The sequence below is a fragment of the Eupeodes corollae genome, chromosome 1 (assembly GCF_945859685.1).
Source record: "Eupeodes corollae chromosome 1, idEupCoro1.1, whole genome shotgun sequence".
NCBI lineage: Eukaryota > Metazoa > Arthropoda > Insecta > Diptera > Syrphidae > Eupeodes > Eupeodes corollae.
This window is the reverse complement of record NC_079147.1, coordinates 220,334,786-220,358,982: the sequence shown is the minus strand read 5'-3', so window position 1 is coordinate 220,358,982 and position 24,197 is coordinate 220,334,786. Positions and strand designations below refer to the sequence as shown.

General features: G+C 31.3%; 1 protein-coding gene across 3 annotated transcripts in view; it reads right to left on the bottom strand.

Moving 5' to 3' along the window:
- Positions 1-24,197, bottom strand: part of LOC129943515 (synaptic vesicle glycoprotein 2B) — a 112,836-nt gene that overhangs the window by 28,041 nt on the left and 60,598 nt on the right. Inside the window, exon 1 of one of the 3 annotated variants that reach the window (XM_056053020.1) lies at positions 16,390-16,556. The exons of 1 other annotated variant lie outside the window; for it this stretch is intronic. The gene's annotated coding sequence lies outside the window, so the exon portion shown is untranslated. Of the gene's footprint in view, positions 1-4,685; positions 5,276-16,389; positions 16,557-24,197 lie in introns of those variants that run through there. One more of the 3 variants, XM_056053021.1, reaches the window with a different exon arrangement.

Here is a 24,197-nt window from a genome sequence, read left to right as displayed (position 1 = left end):
GCAGCTGGTTCTGCTCTTTGCTCTCATATGGAAGACAATGTTTAATTTTTCAATTTGTTTTTTGTTTACACGTCAATTTTGGCTTGACAACGAAATATTTTCATTTATAATCATTTGTTTATTTTCATTTCATTTGTGGTGACAAAATGATGATACTGTGAAGAATTGAAGACCAACTCTTCGCAGATGGATGTAAGTATACCTAACCTACAACTCCATCCATTCCAAATTCCAAACAGTAGCAGTATAGTATTGAAAAAGGCTAATGAAATATGGACGTAATCTCTAAAGGAAGTTTATTTAGTGCAGCTATAGCAAGCATCTTTTATCGACAGTAAAAATATTGAGTTTGTGATTGAACATTAGAGGTTATTTTTCGTTGTTGACAAACATACCAAATCCAGACCACTCTAAATTTAACTATTCAATGTTTACAAAACAAAGAGGCTGGGATGCGACTTACACTGACAACTTCCCATCCCGTCTGTGGATTTATCTTCCATAAAAGTTTGCAGGGTTGGGTTAAAAAAGTTGTTGTTGAATTATTCTTAGAAATTTTAAAATTACCAACAATATTGTTCATATAAAGAAATAGTTAAGTTTGAAAATCTAGATTCGTTAAATAGATTTTTAGTCGAAAACGAATTTTTACCAATTTAGTAGCTTTTCTTAAATTTTTACAAATTAGATGAATGAAATTAATTTGAGAGATATCAAGAACCGAACATTAATTTTTACCAAATCTCCGTACTATTTTTTGAAGATTTTATTTTTTTATGAAAAAAACGAACTGTTGGATTTTTATAAAAAAAAACTACTGAATATAGAAAACAATATTTTCTGTGAGATAAAATAAGTTTGTAGCCAATATTTTAATTTTTGAATAGCTATTTGAGTCAAAAGTACATTTATAACAAGTTTTAGTATTGTTTTATTTGTTAGGTTTTTATTTTTTGTATAAAAACTGTCAATTTGATTTTTCTCAAAATTTCAATAAATGTTGACAACAATAGTTTTTAAAAGATAAAAGTAGTTTAAAGCCAATATCTCAAAGTTTTGAAAAGAAAATTTGAGTCGAAAATCAATTTTTACCCACTTTTGTTAATTTTTCTTTTAAGTTCTTATTATTTGTACAAAAATTGTCAATTCGATTTTTGTCAAAATTTTACTGAATGTTGACAACAATAGATAAATGTAGTTTGAAGCCATTATTTTAAATTCTTGAAAAGATATTCGAGTCGAAAATCAATTTTTATCAATTTTTGTTAAATTTTCCTTTAAGTTTTTATTTTTTGTAAGAAAAACTGTCAATTCGATTTTTCTCAAAATTTTCATGAATATTGGAAACAATAGTTTTTAAAAAATAAAAATAGTTTAAAGCCAACATTTCAAATTTTTGAAAAGATATTTGAGACGAAAATCAATTTTTACCAACTTTTATTAGTATTTTTGTTTAGGTTTTTATATTTTATAAAAAACTGTCAATTCGATTTTTCTCAAAATTTTTCAGACTGTTGAAAACAATTTTTCTTATAAGATAAAATTAGTTGAAGCCATAATCTCAAATTTTTGAAAAGATATTCGAGCCGAAAATCAATTTTTACTAACTTTAGTTAAATTTTCTTTTAAGTTTTTATTTTTGGTAAAAAAAACTATCAATTCGATTTTTCTCAAAATTTTACCAGGTGTTAAAAACGTTATTTTACATTGCACAAAATTGTTTTTGAGATACAATTATTTTGTATTCGTAAAATTTTTGAGGTGGCAAAGTTTTTGTTCAGTTTTTTTGATTTATAAAAAAAAAACGTTAATTGGATTTTTTTTTCAAAAAATATACTTGTTTGGTAATAATGTGGTTACAATATATTATATAAAATTAAATTCAAGTCTCTTGGGTTTTTGGTTCATGAGATATTTAGGGTTAACTAAAAACCGCACATACAACTTTCTAAAAATCTCTTATTTCGACTCTAGGGACTTTGAAACGTCGAGGAATGTCAAAATTTTCAATTTGACCATCACTTCGAAAATGTATTATAACTTAATCCGGAAAAAGACTAATTTTTCTTCGATATTATTTTCTAGGACTTAATTTTGTTTAGCTTCGATTGATAATTCGAAAAGAGAAAGAGTTTTGGTATTAAATCACGTATGGATGGTCCCATTATCAAAATTAAAACTCAATTAAATATTTGGCCCTACCAATAACCTTTTTAATAGTGAGACTAAGAGCTAACGTCAGTTTAAATTTTATTGTTGGAAAACTCAACTACAAAAGCAGTGTTTAAATATCTTTGACGCTAGGCAAAAACGACTTAAGTCAGATAAAAAATATGATTTTTTCGGTTCATTGTCTGAAGACAGGAATAACAATTAATAACTAATAATTAAGCAGTTGCTCTAGATTTGAATTCTCAGTATTTAACGAAGGATACGAAAAAACTACCAAATCTAAAACCTAACAGCAATTTTTTGACTTAAGACATTTTTATTTAACACTAAAGCAGTATTCACATGAGCGCGCCCAACGAACGACGAATGAATTACAAAATGTTAGTTTATATACGTTTGAAGACATATTTCCACACAAATTCTTAACAAAACGATAGCAATATAGTTTCTATTTGATTTATGAAGCATACTTTTACTTTTCGATATCATATATTAATAAATTTAAGAAAACAAATTTATTCGTAGCGAAAAAAATGTTAGTTGATACGAACTGTCAAACTTTATTCGGGTTCAACATTATCCAAACTCGTAACGAATAAAATAAACGCACGTACTTAATCTAAAATAATCATTTTTGTTCATTCTTTCGCGACTAATTAGAAACTCTCATGTGAAAGAAATGTCAAAATCGACGAATATTCGTTCATTCGTTGGTCGTGCTCATGTGAATAATGCTTAAATACACTCCACTGTCATTTTGACAGCGCACGTAAAGAAGAACATATTTGGCAGGTGAAATAAGTGTGTTGTGATTGTTGTCTTTTTGACAGCACAGGTCAAAAAAACATACTTGGCAGGTGAAATAAGTTTGTTGTGATTGTTGGTTGCAATATTTTATAAAAAAGAAAAAATACTTGCTGTGCATCATTTTAAACATGACTGAAAAACAAAATTTGAAAAAGAGTAGTTCAAAAATGGCAATGAAAAATTTGTACCTATAGTGTCAAAAAAAAGTCATATTTTGTGCATCTTCTAAGATAAAAATCCCAATAATTCAATCGTCTGAATAAATTTCAAAACTTAATTTTATCAAATAAATATATTTTTTTTTTATTTTACAAATATTACTAATGTCACTTCAAAGCTGTCTTTCTGACAGCGAATGTCATAGATAAACGTAATAGAAGGCTAATTAGTAAAAGACGTGTTTATGTTCGTTATTAGTATATCCGTAGTTAAAATTAACCTGACGCTGGGTATCTTCTAATTAACCTGACACTGGGTAAACATGTGTTTAGCGCTTTAATATTGGTAAAGTCCTTAGAGAAGCTCCTTAAGGAGTAAATCCTGTAGTTTACACTTCAAACCTATTTCAACCTTGACTAAATTTTTTTATATCTCGATGTTTTATACCAGAAAAAATCATCGCATTCGAACAAACTGATCATAGCTCGATAGTTTAAAAAATTGCTTTATAAAAGAAAATAAAGCACACTTATTTCATATTTTTAAACCTACGAAGAAAATAGCTCTAATTTGTTTAACAACTGCAAGAAAAACTTTTAATCCGATTTAGCATTATCTTCTCTTCGTCTACGTGAGATATTGATTTTATAAACAAACAAAATAATCAAAAAACTACATTATCAGTTCATAAAATTCACTCATGCACCACACGTTCATTACATATACAAATTTTTGACATTAAAAACTAAAAAGTCGGTAAGGGAAGTAATTGTTCGATTTATTTCTAATAAAATAGAAACTAAAAATACCAGAATAATAAATATATTTTAATCCACGTTAAAAATAGATAAAAAATGTATTTACTACTTAAATGTCAATATTTAATGTGACAGTAAATTTTATCAATTAAGGTATACGTTCATCAATTAAGGCAAGACACTAAACTTGTCATGATGATTGTTTTATTGTGAATTATTATTATGACAAAACAACTGTCACATTAAGTGAAAAAAACAAAACAACTTGCTGACACTTTTACTCTGTAAAAAGGAACGCGTATCGATAAATTTTGTGTGGCAAATGGAACGCTATAAAAAATTGATTTTTTTAAATTTATGTTGTTTGTTTGGATGGCAATAATGTCAATTTTTCAATAATTTATCTGACAGATAAAAAGTTGTTATAGTGACAGTTGACAGTATAAAAAATAATTCATTCAAAATAAATTGAACTACTTTACCTAACAGATAACCGACATATGTCAAAAATAAATTGATACATTTTACCAATGGAAGTTGAAGATTGACAATTATTTGACAAAAAAGTCAAATAAAATCGTATATTAATGTAAATTTCACTAATTCAATGATTTAAACATATTTAAAGTATTACGTTTCTATGTTTTAGTAATTTGGTCATAATCCTTTAAAACTTCAAAGACATAAAAACACACTGACGAAAACAAATATCTTTTAAAAGTATCATTTTGATAAACAAACGTAAAAAGTCTAAGCATTTTTTTTTATTTCGTTTCAAATAGTACATACCTTGCAACTTCTAAAAAGCCTTAAAGTTTGTGACTTTACAACTTTCGTATTATAATGCGATGTATCACTTTTGTAAAACAAAAAGTTTCAAAAAATAAGTGGGAAATGCTATAAAATAAAGTTAATTTCGTCCTTTTTAGTCCCGCGCTTGCACTTTTGAATTTTTAAATACTGTATCGCTATGCTTTTGGCAAACATAAAAACTTCTTACTTCACACTATTTTGATTGGCTGTTTTTTCTTTCTCGAAATCGAAAAAATAAATTAAATCAAATTCAAATAAAACCGAAATATTTGCACTCGCAGAAAAAACCACTTTTTTTCTTTTTTTTAAAGTAAACTAGTTTCTCTTATGTATTTTTTGTATTGTATTGAAATTTAAAGACTGCTATAGATTCACTTAATTCGAATAAGTTAAGAACACTTAACAACACTTAAAACTTTAAATGCAGATACTTCTTAGAACAGCTACCTTCTATATATGCAACGAGAGTGGCAGAATTCAATTTATAATAATTATGTCGTGTTGATGTCGATCGGTCCAAACGCGGGAAAAGCTTCGCAGAAACTGAGCTTTGTGTGATCGCGCGCCGCACAATATTATCGCTCGAAATCAATACGCGTTTTAGCGAATATCAGAGCAGTACTTGCTCCAAATATGCAAGTATCAGGTAGTGTAACAGATACAAATATACTCGCGTACCAAACATCAAATTCAGATACAAATACTTTTTGGTACAAAATGTATCTCACTTCATATGATAAATAATGTGGTGCGAACGTCAAGGGATGGATTGAAGTATCTTTTAGGTTTGATTTTTTTTCTTTAGAGAGAATTATTATGGCGATTATTTATGTACCTAATTAAACGGTTTAGCCAGTAGCAACTTCTGTTAAAGACTGATACTTGATTTGTAAAAACTATCTGTCAAAATTGTATCTGTCTTTTCGTGATTGTGATTTTTGTTGGCACATTATCTATCTCTATATAGTAAAGATACTTTTGATTTGGTGATAGATTTATAAAAGAATCTGTACACTCTTGCTGCAGCTCAATGAACTTTTGTTGCTTGTTGATTCGTTTGATTCGAATATAAATCGCGTGGAACGTGCTTTAATTGTTTTCAATTTGTTGAGCTGAATTTGTAAAATGTTTCTTTTTTTTGTTGTTGTTTATTATCAACTGAAAAGTGATAATTGAATGTAAGGTAGGTTCATACATTTTAGTAGTACGAGTATATGGGAAATTTTGCAATATTGTACGAGTTTATTATATTAGACTGACCAGCCAACGAGTGAAAGATATAAAAAGATTTTTGTAGTTAATTAACACATTTTAAGTGAATCATTTTTGTTGAACAACAACAACAAAACAACAAACTATCTTCCTCATAAAATATTGGGATTTTTTAAGAATATTTAGATTTTGTTAAATTTAAATTTGATGTATCCATCTGTTTTGTGTGTTTTGATTGGTTCAAAATATTTGAACTAACATTTAGCTAAGTACATATTTTTGTTGTTGTAATAAAGAAAATTTATTTTGTATTGCAAAAATGTATATTTGGAAGGTTGATAGTGAATAGTTTTTGTAGGCATTAAATTAGCAGGTGGTTAACTCAGAAAACTGAGGTGGTATTGATTGGGATATAGAATTTTCGGTGGGTTAAAAATTGTACTCACATAATAATAAACATGTTAAGAAGATTTAATTATTTACTGAGAGTGTACTTTTTTAGAGAAAAAAAAATAATTTTCAAAAATAAACAAATACATAGGTTATTAATTTTTCATAGATAAGGCTTTACAAAAGTTTGCGAAGTACGCAGCTTGCACAGAGATTTGATATTTGAAATTTATCTTACAACTGAACAATGTTATGAAAGTAAATAAATAAAATAAACTGCCAAGTTGGTATAAAGGTATTTTATAATTGAATAATACAATAATAATATTTAAGAAAAAAGAGGCTGGGATGCGACCCACACTGATAACTTCCCATCCCGTCTGTCGATTTGTCCTGCTTAAAAGTTTGTCTATATGTACTCGTATCAATTTTTACCAAATTTGCGTATTATTTTTTATAGATTTTATTTTTTATGAAAAAAACGGACTGTTGGATTTTTATATAAAAATTACTGAATATCCAAAACAATATTTTCTGTGAAATAAAATAAGTTTGAAGCCAATATTTTTACTTTTTGAAAAGCTATTTGAGTCGAAAGTAAATTTCTACCAAGTTTTAGTATTGTTTTTTTTTTTTTTTTTGGGTTTTATTTTTTGTAAAAAAACTGTCAATCCGGTTTTTATTTTTTTGTAAAAAAACAGTCAATTCGATTTTTCTCAAAATTTGTCCTAATGTTAAAAACAATATTTTTTGTAAGTACAAATTAGTTAAAAGGTATTATCTTAAATTTTTGAAAAGATATTTGAGTCGAAAACCAATTAGAATTTTTTAAAAAAATTACCAAATGTTGAAAACAATATTTTTTATACGATAAAATTAGTTTGAAGCCAATATTTAAAATTTTTGAAGAGATATTGGAGTCGAAAATCAATTTTTACCAACTTTTGTTAATTTTTCTTCCGGTTTTTAAATTTTTGTAAAAAAACTATCAATTCGATTTTTTTCAAACTTTAACTAAATGTTGACAACAAGATTTTTTAAAAGATAAAAGTAAATTAAAGCCAATATCTCAAAGTTTTAAAAAGATATTTGAGTCAAAAATCAATTTTTACCAACTTTTATCCATTTTTTGTAGGTTTTTATTTTTTTTTTTTAAATGTCAATTCGATTTTTCTCAACATTTTCAAAAATGTTGAAAACAATATTTCTTATAAGATAAAATAAGCTAGAAGCCTAAATTTCAAGTTTTTGAAAAAATATTTGAATCGATATTCAATTTTTACGAACTTTGAGTAATGTTTTTTTTAGATTTTTAATTTTTATAAAAAAAATTGTCAATTCGATTTGTTCCAAAATTTTACCAGATGTCAAAAACATTATTCTTGTTGCACAAAATTGTTTCTGAGACGTAAAATTTGGGAGGTGACAATTTTTTTTTTTCGATTTTATTGATTTATAAAAAAAAACCGTTATATTGATTTTTTTCAAAAAATATACACTTTATTATATAAAATTCATTTCAAGTCGTTTTTGGTTCGTAAGATATTTAGGGTTAACCAAAATTTTCACCTTTTTTTCAAACTACTATGGTAAAAAAAACCACCCACGCAATTTTCTTGAGAGCCCTTTCTGCATCTTTCTGCGTTTTTATCTGTATATCTTTTTGTAAAATCTTTTATTTCGACTCTAAGGAACTTGAAACGTCGAGAAATGTCAAAATTTTCAATTTGACAAATCGGACCCATTACAATAACTTCCTATGAGAAGTTAAAAATGGTCAAACATAAACAAGTTAACTAGTAGATATTAATTTATTGAATACAAAAATAAATGAATAAATAAATAAATAAATGGACAAATAAATAAATAAAAGAGTAAGTACATAGATAAATAAATAATTATAGTTTTGATTTTACAAACATTGATATTACTGACTTACTAAATTTTGTACTAACATATTATTTGAATCACTACATCTAAGATAAAATCCTTGGTTGAAAGCTTCAATTTTTCTTGCAACTAGATGAACTCCAGTTTGATAGTGTATTTGTAATATGGTCCCGAAAAGTTAATTTCTTGCCCAAATATACACCAAGATATTTGACAGAATCAACCCACGGGATATCACAGTTATTTATCTTTAGCTGATTAAGTGGTAAAGCACAGGCTTTGCTTTTCCTGGTGAAAAAGATTGCCTGTGTTTTTTCAGCATTCAGACTTACTTTCCATGTTATGAAATAATCATGAATTTTATTTAGAGCATGTTGTAAGTCATTTTCAATTTCATACCCAATTTAACTTGAACATTGCCAAACATTGCTTTTTCAAAGCTCCATATTTCTGCAAAATCAGCAACATACATAATGTACAATAATGGACCTAATACTGTTCCTTGAGGTACCCCGATGTTAAACTTTTAACGGAAGAGTGTATTCTATTTAAATTGCTTTTTTCTAAGGAAGCTTGGTATTAGTTTTATTAAATATAAAGGACAACCGAATAATTTTAGGTTATGAAGTAGACCATCATGCCATATGCTATCAAAAGCCTTTTCAACATCCAGAAGGACAAGACCCGTTGATTCTTTTGCATTCATTTTGTCTTAAACATGTTTGCAAATTCTAAGAACTTGATGTGTCGTACTGTGACCTTGCCTAAATCCAAACTAATGGTTTGGTACAACATTGGAAAACTCGAGAAAGTCAAGGAGTTTGCTAAGTAGGCTTATTGGTCGATAACTATCAGGACTGTTTGGTGGTCTTCCTGCAATGAGGATGGGTATGATTTTCGCAGTTTTCGATTTGCTTGGAAGTGAATTTATATTTAGACAAGCGTTAACAATAAAGCATATAAAGATACACCAATAGCTCCTTAAAGTAGGAATTTTTCAGAGTATCTACTCCTGATGCTTTATTGTACCGCATACCTTTAATATCATCGTTTGTGACAAAAACATCTAATAGCAAAGATTCATCATTACTGTTAATAAAGTTAATTGACTCACTTACAAGACCGTTATCTGACCTGGTTTCATTTACTAACGGATTATTATAAAAATGTTGTCAAACAATCCCGCAAAAATGTCAGCTTTTTCTTCACAAGTTATCAACAAGGAATCCTTGGGTTCTAAGTGAGGAGTAAATTTGTTTTTTGCTTTAAAAACCTTGGCTATTTTCTAAAAGGGTTTGAAATTCGGTTCAAGAGAGTTAAGTTTATAGGTTTTTTTCAGACTAAATAAACTACTACAATTTTCTATGAACCATCATCAGTTAATAATGATATATGAGTGGCGTACTGGAAAAATCATTATTAATGAAATAGTTTTTTTCCACAACAGCCGTGTTTTTTTGGTATTCCATATATAGTACAGTGAGGAATTTCCAAAAAAAAAACGATCCGAAACTTGCCAGAATAATTTATCAAAAAATTCCAAAAAAGAAATAGCGAAATTCAGACCAGGAGTGAAATCAGGTAAGCTGATTTTTCATAGATGACCATCAAAATCGAGAAAATCCGTCTGAGTAAGGTGACAGTCGATTTCAGAGTTTTAACCAAACAATTTGACATAAAATAATAACTTCAAGAAAGGAGTTTGTTCGTAGACTACTACGTTTATATGTGTTTGAAACTCGCCTCAATTCTTTATACATATACCTGAATCGAGTAGAAATGAGCTTGATTCCCCGACCGGAATCGAGTCAAAATTTGTGAAGAAAAACCTGTGTGGAGGAGTTGGTTTTACAGATAATGCATTATTTTCATGTTTGTGTACAAAAAATATGGTTTTGTTTTAATCAAATAAAAAAAAAAAACAAATTGCACCTGTAGTAGTTAGCATATTCTTATATGGTGCTGAACCATTCGGTTCTGCATTGTTTAACACGAATCAAGCTATCTCACTTGCACTTCATAAGACACATCGAAACACCATTTGCATTTTAGAAGGTGCTGTCAAACTTAATCATTTTTAAATCTTCTTCGTCTGTGGAAACACCAAAATGATGTATTTAAACTTAACTGAGATATACCTTTGGTGAAAACATAACAAAACTTAATAATCTTTTCTATTATTTTCTCTTGCAAAATAAGCCAAGTTAGTCCATTTGTATTATCAAAAGTAAATAATAACAACATAAACAAATTGATTTTTGTCCCCAATGGAAAACACATGATTCCAAATGCACAACTACTCAACGAACACAGCCATCGAGGTACAAATGCAAAATCAATCGTACCAACATTTGAGAACGAAATTACATAAGATCCATTCGAGACTCGTATAAATGTCAAAAACCCAAAATTCTTCTTCATACTGCGGATATTGTTTTTGTTATTCGTGTAAAATCGTACTATACTATTGATAGAAGGGTAATATTTTTGATGCATTGATATTATGGCTGTCAACTATCAACTTTGTTGATGAATTGTGAATTTTATCATTATTGTGAATTATTTTTGACAACTGTCATATCAACCCTAAATTCTTGGTTGATACGTCTCACAGACTTTTTAATTTAGAAAAATAATAGTAAAAGGTTCCTTTTTTATATTCAAAGGCAAACAAAAAAATTTAAGGGATTATAACTTCGAGGGAATTGTTTTTTGAAGGGAGTTATGATGAATTTAGTACAAATGAAGTGAACTTAAAAACGTCAAACGAGAAAAAAAAACTCATTCACAATAAACTTAAACAATCGGTTCAAAAAATAAAAAGTTATTACTCAATAAACTGATTAATCAAATAGTTGATAGAAATTATCAACCATCAAAGACAAGTCTTAGAATCTAGAGTTGTGTTCACAAAGTTATTTTAAGTGAAAAAAAAGAATGAATGACTTGCAAAATATCGACTTATCAAAGTTTATGCTTCTAACTGCAAACAATATAGTTTTCCTATAAATGATTTCGGTTTATCTTATTTCAATCCTAAAATCTTTTGCTCAAAATTGTGTTTTAAAACTGAGCCAGCGATTAGTTTTTGGTACCTTAGCATTCTAATAGACTCGTATCTTAACTGGAAGGATAACATCGGAACTATAAAATCTGATTTGATGCTGGTTACTCAGAAAATGTATCTATTTAAGATAATATTAATTTAAGAAAGTGTGATGTAAAGGGTTCTGTATAACAAGATGTTTTTTTTTTATTTAGCCAGTTTTTTAGACAGCTGTCACTTTTGAAGATGTCAATTTTTGTCAGTTGACAAGTAAAACTATGACCTAACTAAAAAAGAACAGATATATTCTAAAGCAGTGTTTTTCAAAACCTTTTACATGAAACGGACCCTTTAGCATGAAGAAATATTTCGCGACCCCCAAATTGGTTTTATTCCTTACCGTCGAACTTCGAAAACTCGAACTTCGAAGAATTTATACCTAGTATGAAAATGGTGTTAGAAAAGTTGAAAGAAGAAATATGTCATTACTTCTCAATGGAAGAGATATCGAAGAATCCGTTTTTAAATGCTGCTGTAAATGAGTCAAAATTGACAATCAAGCTCAAGGAAAGTCTGCTGGATCTATCTGCCGATTGAATGCTGCAATTGAAATTTAAGTCTTTCAATTTGGATCCCTTTTGGTTAAAAAGGAAACTAGAATATCCTTAATTGACATTAGAGGTGTTGAATTGTTTGATTCCATTTGACACCTCGTACCTGTGCGAGTTAACATTTTCATCAATGCCAAACTTAAAAGTAAGAAAGGAAATCGCTTAAATTCGGAAAACGATTTAAATCTGGATGTAGCAAAAACGGATCCACGTTGGGAGAAATTGATTTCTGAAAAACAAGCGCAACCCTCGCATTAGGAATAACTTTTTGTTAATTTGATACAAATGTTTAAGATGGATTATATCTCAAAGGTTATTTTTATTTTTAGTTTATTTGACACAAACGAATATTTCCTTTAATTATCATTTCTCTTAATAAATACTTTTTTAACTTTATTGGATTGTTTAATTGCAGTATTTTCTCAGCCTTTTAGAATTCCTCGAAAGAATGTTCGCGACCCCTTTAAAAAGACCCACACGTTAAAAACGCTGTTCTAAGGCAATGCACTGAAATTGTTAAAATTTATTACAAAAATGGTTCACACAAAATTTGGCTAAAATTGGAAGAAAGTATTGGAATTTGTAAACGTTGTTTATTTTAAAGAGACGTGCCACGACCATCGCAAGAAAAGTTTCATGATCGTATTACTTCTCGAAAAGATAAATAACAATTCGTAAATTTAAGATATTATGACAGTATGTTTTCTCTAGCTGGGAATTCGCACATGCAAATACATAGTTTAAGACCCTTAAACTTTCAAAGATTTAAGTCCATAAGACATCAACACATTTCTAAAGTATTAAAAGAATTGCTTAAGCAAAAGGTAGAAATAAGCCTATAGAAGATTTCGATCTACGTATAAATAATATGCATCTTGTCATTTTATAAAATAATAGTGAATATTATAATGTATCCTAATTTTAAACCATTTTAAATTTTCACTAAAATGGAATGAGTCAATTTTTACTGTAGACAAACTATAACGTGGTTGTTAAAAATAATTTATGATAATTTACTAAATTTGATCTTAATTGCTTTGTTTTTAAAATGATCTTGCTCAATTTTATAAAAGAATAATGTTCAAAAATTGTATATTTTAATTTATAATGCTTTTTTTTTAATTAGAGTTATATTATAATTATTGGAAACTTAATTATTTTCCTATCTTCATCAGTTTTTCAAATGGTAAATTTTCATTCCATTCGTCATGCCATGTCATTAGACCCTTATAAAGTTAATGAATAATTATTGTGAATGAACTTTGATTTAAAAGTTTGAATACAAAACTAAATTTAGTAGACACTTTCATGGGTTTGTATTTGTTTATTTATTTATTCGTCTTTCAAGTTAAAATGCTTTATGGAGACTACATTAAAATCAAACATTATATTTACAAATGGACAGTGTTACAAAACATTCAATACATCTTTCTTAATATCTAATCTATTTTTATTAAAATCAATTACAAACTCAAATTCGTTAAAAGCAATACAAGCAGCAGTTATTGGGTTATGTTTCGCATAATTTTTGATATAAAAAGGAACATGTAGAAAACTACCATTTCCGGAACGCAATTCCCGAGATGGAACATAGACTGAGACAATAAAAATAAACAATTTCAGCACATCGTAAGCAAAGAGGACTGAATACACTTTTCTTCCAGATACCTAATGTCTTAAGCCAATTAAAGTACATCTGTTCTCATAAGGTAGCATATTTGAATCATTATAAAGCTTTCGTTAAGCAAATTTTGTAAATCTCTTCTGAACCTTTCCAATCCTAAAAATACTTGATTTTGTAAAAGGATTCCATTTTATGCAACAATATTCAAACAATATGCAAGTAAAGGTCTTGCAAGGGATACAAAAAGAGTTTTTAAAGTATAAGGAAAAGGATCTTCGAATGACTTAGAAGTTCTTGAAATAAATCCCAACATGGCGTTAGCTTTTGAAATAATATTGTCTATTTGAAGAGAAACATTAATATTCGAGTCAAAAATTATACCAAGATCCTTTAGATTTGTTAACCTCATTAAGAACTGATTCTCAGTTTTGTAATCAAAACATATCAGATCCTTTATTTTAGAAAACGAAACAGTAGTAGACTTTTTATATTCAAATTTAAACCATTTATGAAACACCACTTGGTAATATTATCATTATCCAGTTGAATTTTGCTAGCATCTGATGAAGAACTTACAGAACTAAAAATCTTGAGATCATCAGCTTATAAAAGACATCTGGAACTTTTAATACAATTCGGTAAATCATTTATAAATAAAATGAAAAGGAGTGGACCGAAATGACTACCTTGTGGTACACCAGAAAAATTTTGCATTTCTTTGGAAAGAACATCACTAATGTTAACATATTGTCTTCGTCCAAACAAATAGCTTCTGATCCATTTTAGGAGATTCGAGTGGAAGCCAGCAATTTAAGTCTTTTTAAGAGAACATTATGCTGTACCCAATCAAACGCTTTGGAAAAATCGGTGTAGATTACATCCACTTGAGTATGATTTTTTAAACAACCAAGACAGTAATAGTACCCGTGGCATGATGGTTAGTGCGATGGAAGTCATGCGAGAGGTCTTGGGTTCGATCACTGCCTTTGCCACCTAAGGTTTTTTTCCACGGGTACTGGCTCTCTCGAGGAATTGAAAAATTCTCCAAAAGTAATTCTTGTCATGAAAAATGCTTTCTCAAATTTGGCGTTCGGATTCGGCTTAAAACTGTAGGTCCCTTCCATCCCTGACAACAGTACTCGCACTCAGGAATGGTTGAGAGTTGTCAGTCACCAGGCCCTAGTTCCCAAAAGGACTGTTGCGCCACCTAATTTATTTATAAGACAGTAATTTGTACCACCCATAAAGCCTTGCTGAGGGTTTTGAACTAAACTATAATGGCTGAATCACAAACACGCTTCAGTTTCGGCTTCACCTGACGTTTACGAGTTCAGCCATAGGAATTCAATGCATGCTATCACAATGGAGCTTCGACCTCACGTTTCGTTTGACAATCGTAAGGAAAATAATGTAATGTGACTCCAAACGGAAGCTCTAGTTCAATTATCTGAACATTCGGTTTGTCTGACAGCTCAACAGCTGTAAAAAATATCAACATACAAAATATTTGCTCTTTAGAGGGATGAAATAATAGAAATGTCATTCAAAGCAACCTCGAAGCAGGCCCACCGTAATGCAGACGAAGTCGAATCGTATTTGTGATTCAGCCATAAAGCTTAATTTTAACTATTGCTTCAAATAGTTTGGGGATCAGCTGAAGCTTTGCAATAGGTCTTTAATTTTCCACAGATGCTTTAGATCCAAATTTATGCAAAGGAGTTATAGAGAATGTTTCCATGTATCTAAGTTCGATTGAAAGAATGAAGCCAAGTTATTACAAATATCTTCTAAATTTTCAGAAAAAATACCATTGTAAGAAATATTGGAAGGAATTCCAATTGATTTTCTTTTAATATTAAGAATTGACCAAAAATTGTATTGAAATTCAAAAGTGGCGAGTTTGTTTTAGAATATTCTGAGGTAAGCTTAAAGTATCTTAACTATCAGTTTCAAATTTAGATGAAAAATAAGAAAATAATATTTGTGTATTAATTGAAATTATTAAGAACTTATAATATGTACTCAATGTTAGAATCAACGGTAGTAAATACTGACGCAATTGACACAACCTCACTTAGTCATAAATTGGAATGATAGCGCTAATAACAAAAAACATAAAGCTCTGTCTTGACTCATATCATTCATTAATAGATATTCATTTCAAGTCTCAAAGTTTTGAAGATGTTTCTATCTACTAATAACAAAAGTTATTAGAATTCTAAATTGATTCTTTTATTATCACGTGTTTGACCCGATTTCTCACAAAAGTAAAAAAGTCGTGTGCTTTTTTGAAAGTCTTTCATTTATTCTCTATTTTAAGTTTAGTATCCTCTCAAATTTCTTTGACGTACTTTTGTTTTAAAATTAAACAAAATTATGCAAATAAACACTTTTCAAAAAAAAAACAAACATGTTTTTAACTTTAATGCTCTTTTTAAAAATTATTTAAAATTTATTAAACCATCCAGTTTTAATGATGTAATAACTGAAAGCATACTTATTATAACTTTTAAGGATCATGGAGTAATGCTGTTATATTAGTCAAGAATTCACGAAGGACAAGAGTGTACTTTCACAGTTCATTGCATTGAATGCATTCATGGAAACTTATACACGGAAAATACAATTTACATATTTTATTTTATTTCTAAATTAAGACAAAAATGGCTTATTTTTAAAACACACTTCCGTTTGATGATAAAATAACTTCCTCTTAACGTCAGTTGGTAGTTCTTTTTGTTTTTTGAACTTTTAATTTCTTTAATCGAAAGCAAATACATTCAACGGACAATGCACTTTTCTCATCAGAAAAATTGAAACTTGAAATTATTATCTACACTTAAAAAAAGCCATTAATTGATAAAATAATATTTTGTTATGATTTTTTTTTGTTTTTTTTTAACTAACCTGATATTTAAATTTAAAATAAAAATACACAGCACGAAACGCGCGCGCAAATTAAAACAGATAACAGAAGAAAAAGTTTAAATTCAAAACGACAAAAACTTAACGAAATACGAAATAGTTTTAAGAGCTAGCAGCTCAAAAAACCACAAGGGAATGGGAGTCTGTTCCAATTGGAACTCTCTTTATATATTATGGGAGCAGAATAGACTGCGAGCTTTGAGTTTGTCATGATGATGATGATGATGATTTATCATTAAATTGACAAATCAAAGAATGCAAAATGGGATCCTCATGTGTTTGTACAGTTAATCTGATATACAATTCTTTAAGCGTTTTGTGTGCGTGGATCTAAAAATGTCAGATGTGATGTAGGAGATATGTGTGGCTCTATGATAATCTCCATTATTTATAATCAATGACATCTAAGCCGTATATTCATATTGTCTTAACTTGTTGTTATCTTGTCATCGGATCGCGCATCGTCTAGATTATATTATTGCACAGGGTGTTTTTTTGTTTGCTGTATTGAAAAGAATAAGGAAATATTGTCATATACCTATTTGACATTTCATATGGCAGACCGGGTAGTTTGTGATTGCCTAAAACTTGGTTTAGTATAGCAACTTTCTTGCCATTTCGAAGTTCTTGCTTTAACTCCTCGTGGTGGCCACCAGGGAATGATTTGTACATAAGTTGACTTAAATTGCAAGGGCTAGGTTTCCTGACAAGGATAGGTTACGGAGATTAGCACTCTTTGTTACTGAACTCCATCCCGCTACGGAAACCGAAATCACGCCTAGGATAATTGATGATAAGTCGTTGATGACTTTTGCCAATTGTACCTGGACAAAGATTGGTTTCTGGAATGTGAGGACGAACTGCCAGATTCTTTTGATTAGAGAGAGAATTTATGCAGGATAGATATCTTAGGATTAAGCGAAATGCGATGGTTGGGATGGGGCAAATACAAATCACCGACACGTAACACTGTACTGCTCTGCTCTGGTCACAAAACAGGAAACGCCTGAAAAGCTGGAGTAAGGTTACTCCTTACAAAAACGGTCTTATTTCGTGGGAGCCCCTTGGGGAAAGGCTTATCAAAGCTAGGTTTTAGAGTAGAGTACGACCAGTCACAATTATACAGTGTTACGCAATGCCGGAGCTCGCATCTTATGAAGAGAAAGAACACTTTAATAGTCAACTAGGATCCGCCTACAACAACACTCCCCTCGGAGATATTATTTTGGTTATGGGAGACCTCAATGCTAAGGTTGGCAGTAACAAGAACTGGCTAAGGCATGTGATGGATGCTCATGGAGTTGCTAATTGCAATGATAATGGTGAGAGGTTCATTGACTTCTGCAACGCCAAATCCCTTGTGATTGGTGGCACTATATCTGAACACAAACTCTGTCCAAAACTAGTTGGGTGTCGACAGACAGGCAAGCGTCTTCCAACCAAATTGACCACTTTGCGATTAGTCGACTTGTAAGAAGCAGCATCATGGATGTCCGAATCAGAAGAGGCGCCGAGATGGGACTTGAACGTGACCATCACCTAATGATAGCTCCCTAAGATTGCGTACAGCTACAGTTCAAAGATCCAACGGAACAATACGAGCCCCCAAATTCAACATCGCCATACTAAAGGATCCCACGACCCGTCAACAATTTAGGGAACAAGAAGCAGAAGATGCTGCAAACATGTGCTACAGCAGGACCGTTTACAGAATAACCAAACAGCTGTACGGTACACACAGCTCAAAGCAATACTTGGTGAAAGAAGTAGACGGTACTGTGATAAGTTCGGGGGATGAGCAAGGCAGAAGGTGGAAAGAACACTTCTTTGGTTTTAAACCGAGTGTTTGCAAACAACGATACCTTCTGAAGCGCCTGAAGAAACTAATCCCCGAATCCGCACCCCACCTCTCAGTAAAGATGAGATAGTTGCCGCAAATAAAGCACTTAAAAATAACAAAGCGGTACGACTTGATGGAATTCCCACAGAGCTTTTACAAGCAGCGCCAAAGTCATCAAGCGAACTGCTACATCCGCTTATAAAAGAAACCTAGACCACCGAAAGCTTCCCCCATGAGTGGAAGAAGGGAATTATCGTCAAGCTCACCTTGAACACCTTGAGGCCAGACTCGATTCCGAACAAGAAGGATTCCACGCTGGATCCTCCTATATTGGTCATATCAACCCCTGCGGATCATTATTGAACAGTGCGTTGAATATCGCTCACCACTACACCTGCTGTTCATCGACTTCGAGAAGGCCTTTGATAGCGTTAACAGGGAGTATATGTGGTTAGCTTTGCGAAGGAGAGGCATCCCTAATTGCCATTATTAAAGTAGCATATGATGGATCTAAGCACGATGGTAGGTTGTCAGATGATTTCGAAATCCGAAGTGGAGTCAGGCAGGGCTGTATTCTGTCGCCAATATTGTTTTTGTTATTTATAAGCGATGTACTGCGCTCAGCTCTGTCAGGTAGCGGAGGGATCCAAATGGACTTTGACATCCTATTTAAAGCACTTGGATTACGCGGACGATGTTTGCTAACTCTCTCATAGGATTATGGATCTCCATCAAATGACAACAAGTGTGGATAGAGAAGCAGAAGTTGTGGGGCTGGAAATTAATTCCGGCAAAACCAAAATGATCAACCTCGGAACCCACCCATTCTCTCAAATAAATATTTTCTCGCTGGTGGTAAAAATGGAGAGCTTTCATTACCTTGGAAGTATCGTTTCCATCGAAGGCGGAACCGAACAAGACGTCATCTTCCGCATTGGCAAAGCAAAACCGGCGTTCGGTATCCTGTGAAAAATTTGGAGGAATAACTCTATCAGCTTAAGAACAAAGCTACGACTGTTTCGCACAAATGTCGAATCTGTGCTTCTTTATGGGTGCAGCACTTGAAAGGTTACATCAGATATAACAAGAAAGTTGGAAACCTTCGTGAATAGATGTCTTCGTAACATCCTAAGGATTTTCTGGCCAAACCGTATTTCAGGACAGGTCAGGAACCTATAGAATCTATAATACGAAGACGTAAGTGGCAATGGATTGGACATACACTTCGATAAGGTAACAGTTGCGTTGCAGGCCAAGCAATGCAGTACAATCCACTCACACAAGAAGAAAGAAAAGCTGGACGACCAAGAAGCACATGGCGCAGGACAGTCGAGGCGAAATCAGCGTCACTAGGCAAGAGTTGGAGGGGGCTGAAACACATTTCCGATGGCGCGTAGATGTAGTAGAGGCCCTATGGCCCTTAAGGGGTTCCCAACGGACTTAACAGGTCTAAGGACCTAAGTAAGTAAGTAGGTATATAAGAATGCGCAAAACCGGAAAGAAAATATTTTAATTTTTAAAAACTAAGCAAATACGAAGGACTCATTGACAAAAAATCGACAAAAACGTCTTAAAGATCGATTTTAATTTCTATTTATTGCACGGTTTACGGTCTTAAAATTTAAAATTTTCTGAAGCTTACAAAAAAACACCCTTCACCTATGATACACGATCATACATCATGAATGATATAATATTACTTTATTTATTCCTCAGAACAAGAGTGATGAGTTCTTGAAGATTTTAATTAATCTTGTTGATGTGTAGACAGTAAAATAAGAGAAAGAAAAAATGATCATGGTTAAACATAAAAAAGGAGTACCATGAAGAAAAAACTACAACCTTATCTTAATTTACGTAAAATGTTTTTCAATATTTGAAAGCAAAACAAAAATATACTTTCTTACTCATCTCATAGTAGGGTTCCTATAGTGGTACAGACTTGTTTAGTGCTTATAAAACTCTATCACTTGAAGGTGGATTATGATTGTCTACAAATGCAAAGCAAATTCAAATTAATTATTTTTCATTACTTTGTTGCATATTTTTTTGTGAAACAGCGACAAATTAAAATAAACACAAAAATTAAATAAATATTAGTTTAGTGATTTTTTGTGGGAACAAAAACCGTTTTGGAAATAAATAATAAAACAGATTTATTTTTGAAGTTCATTTAAGCGATTAGTATTTTTAATAAAATTAAGGGCAAATATGATTCGTATCTTAACCTGTTTTCATTAATTATTGTTTAAAGAACAAAAAGTTTTCCAACTGTAGCAAAGGTTTACATGCCTCTTAAATCGAAATTTTAGCTCTTTCTTATTGGTCTACCAAATTTTATCAATCTACAAGAAAAAGATTTGCTCATTTTAACGACGGATTTTAGGCGGGTTTTGCGATTTCTTAAAATGCAAAAATCAAAACAAAAGACATATTTTGACTATTGAGTCAAAACATTTTTATTTGATTCGGTAATGTGTTTCCTGACTGAAACTAATTCCATGCGAACTTTTAGTCGAAACTGCCAACTGTAAGTCGTATTGGATTACGTTCAGTCTGAAAACAAACTACCGAATCAAATGAAACGTTTTTGATTCAATAGTCTTAAAAATGTTTTATTAAAACACATATTTTTTTTTATAATTAGCGAACACTAAAAGGGTTTTGTATACCTTTAATATGCCAAAGACACAGTGTGAGCATTAGGAAAAGAGGGTAGGGTTGGATAGAAGGTGTCGGTGCACATTGATGTTGAATTCCTGAACATTGCAATGACAGGGAAAGATAGAGCGTTGCAAGGCATTCCACATTCACGTGCTAAAAAATGAATTTCTGTACTTCATAGTACGGCCGAAGTTGGGCTCAAGGGTAAACTGATGGGCATTCCAAGATGGCTATTATACTAGAAACTAGAGCATAGTCCATTAAAATAACGATAAAAAAGGGTGAGGCAAGAAACTTTTCATCGATGTTCAAGTGACGTTAAAGGGTTGACGATGGTAATAATTGCAATCATATTAAAAGCTCTTCTTTGAATTCTGTCCAAGAGGCTTAAATAAGTTACTGGAGCACCAGTCCAGAGATGATAGTTATATTCAAGTTTCGGACGTATATAAGTTTTGTAGATTGTAGCCAGATCAGACGGGGAGACACATTTCTTGCATCTTCTCAGAAAACCTAGACATCTGAGGAATTTTTAGCGACATCGCCTATGTGATCGCTCAGCCAAAGGTGGTTGCTGATGCACATTCCGAGGATGTTGAGATTTTCTGTTTCGTTGATGCAAGTGCCACTCATAGATAGTAGCAAAGAGGGTTTATCTCGCTTTAACGATTCAAGACAGCATTGGGTTTTCAAAGCATTGAATTCCTCGCGGTTTTTTATTTCCCATTGTACAATGCTGTGTAGGTCGGAATTTAACGAGCTTATCATATTTTACCTTTGCAGTTCCACATCCGAAGAGGATGGTTGTGAGTCTGGAAAGGAATATGAAAAGCTGAGAGTGCTATCGTCAGCGAAACAATGTATTGGATTAGAAGTAGCAAAACAGGAGATCATTAATAAAAACGAGAAAGAGTATTGGAGATAGAACAGAGCCCTGGGGCACACCAGCATTTATTTTATGAACTACAGACTTGAATCCGTCCAAACAACTTGTATTGAACGGTTCGAAAGAAAATTTCTAATCCAACGAAGAAGGGATTCGTCGATACCGAAAGCACGTATTTTCGATAAGAGAGCAAGATGCCAGACTTCATCAAATGCATTTGAAATATTATGTGCAATAATTTTACTTTCTCCAAAACGATTTAAAGATTTGTTCCACTGTCCGGTGAGATAAACCATGAGATCACCGGTGGACCTATTGCTACGAAAGCCTATTGTCGGTCATTAAGAAGCTTTCGATCTTCGAGATATTTCTTGAGGTGATAATTAATCAGCTTTTCCATGACCTTGGAAAGAAGCGACGTTAGTGGGTCGATAATTTGTGGGAGGAGAAGATTCGCCTTTTTTGGGGATTGCCTGAACAAATGCAGTTTTCCCACTACTCGGAACGGGTCCAGAAGAATAGGATAGATGGAAAAGCTTACGCAGTGGTTTTACTAGCGTGAAATAACACTTCCTTAGAATAAAAACGGGGATACCATCTGGGCCAGCGGATTAATAAATGTTGTGATCGTTAAAAACTCTCGCCACAGTTCGAGTACGCAAAAAAGATTGGTCCTATAGAATCATTTACACGTTTCTTTTACTGTACAAGAAATGGAACATATCAATAGTAATTTTACTGACAAGTTTTTGATATATATAATTACAAACATGCTGCGCCCCGTGGCGTTAGTCTCATGTTTTATTTTAAAACAAATTTGTATCATAAAAAAAGTTACGTGAGCCAACTTTAAAAGACACATATATGATGTTGCTTTTAGACCAATTCTGTAATGCATTATTTGAGCAAAACTAAAACCATTTTCGCAGCTCAAACAGTGATGTTATCCTAAAACACTGACAAAAATTTGCATATATCGGACCTGTAGTTCCTGAGATTAGCGCGTTCAAACATACAAACAAACAAACTTTTCTGCTTCATAAAATTAGTACAGATGGGGTTTCTTACCTTTTTTAAAAAATGCTAACATTAAAAATATAAGTGTACTGAACTGTTAAATACAACCAAAGATGACAATAAAAACAATGGAATCAAAATTTTGTTTTTCAAAAACCAACTGTTGCACTGCAGTGAAATAGTTCTTTTTGTCTTGCTTTGGTTTTTAAAAGGTGTTTTTTTTAGACTTGTTGTTTTTAAGAAGATAGAAAATGCGTATATTTATGTTTATTATTACGATAAGAGTTTGCTATTGTGCTTGAATAACTTGGAGCCGATAGGCCTTATTTTCAACTACTTTTTGAAGCAATTTGGGTTGTATGTCAGCAATTGTCATTTGTCTCACCCTTATCTGCGTAGAGAAGCGACTTGACATAACCCCACACAATATAGTCCAGAGGTCTTACATGGCCTAATTTCGGAGGCCAAACTTCTTCCTTTAATAAATTGATTGTTTCGATCCATTCGCGCCAATATTTTGGTAATAATTGTAAACTATTTGTAATTAATACATTAGGATCAATACTATTTATTATAAAATAACTGAGAATAAATCAAGTGACAGCTGTCAAAAATACCAACTCCGACAAGTAAAACTACCCATAAGTTGTTTGTGTGTCTGAATGCTTAAAAGTGTTTCCAGATCAAAGATAAATTTTTGAAACATTTCAAAAGCATTACAAAACATTTCAGAAACATATTAACATTTCTGAATTGACATTTTTGAAATCTTTTTATTGGTTTAGACGGCAGCGAATTATTTCTGAAATGTTTTTCTGTTTCACATTCTGAATCAAAAACTTTGTTCGTTTGTTTCTCGTGTCATATAAAAACAAGTTTTTAAAGAATCCATTTGATGAAAATTAAAAAATACAATCAAAAATGCCAATGGTTTGTCTCAAATTTTCAAAAATACAAATTATTTTAGAGGATGAAAGATCGTCCACTCCAATTAAACATATCAGGCATATTTCTGATGGCTGAAAAACAAACACGCTTCAGCTTGACGTTTACGAGGTCAGCCATAGGAATTCAATGCATGCTATCACAATGAACCTTCTACTTCACGTTTCATTTGACATTCGTAAGGAAAAGAACGTAATGTTATGTGTGGCTCCAAACGGAAACTCTAGTGTCTGACAGCTCAAAAGCTGTAAAAAAGTCAACAAACAAAATACATTTGCTTTTGGAGGCATTCCCATTGGTTATTATGGGCTGTGTTAGCTACTTCTGCGATAAATTTAATTTTTTCGAATTCAAAACTCATATTTGTTTCATTTTAAGAAAAAATAGCTGCTAATGACATAAGCGCCATTTTATAAATGTCATATTGGAAGTGTCATT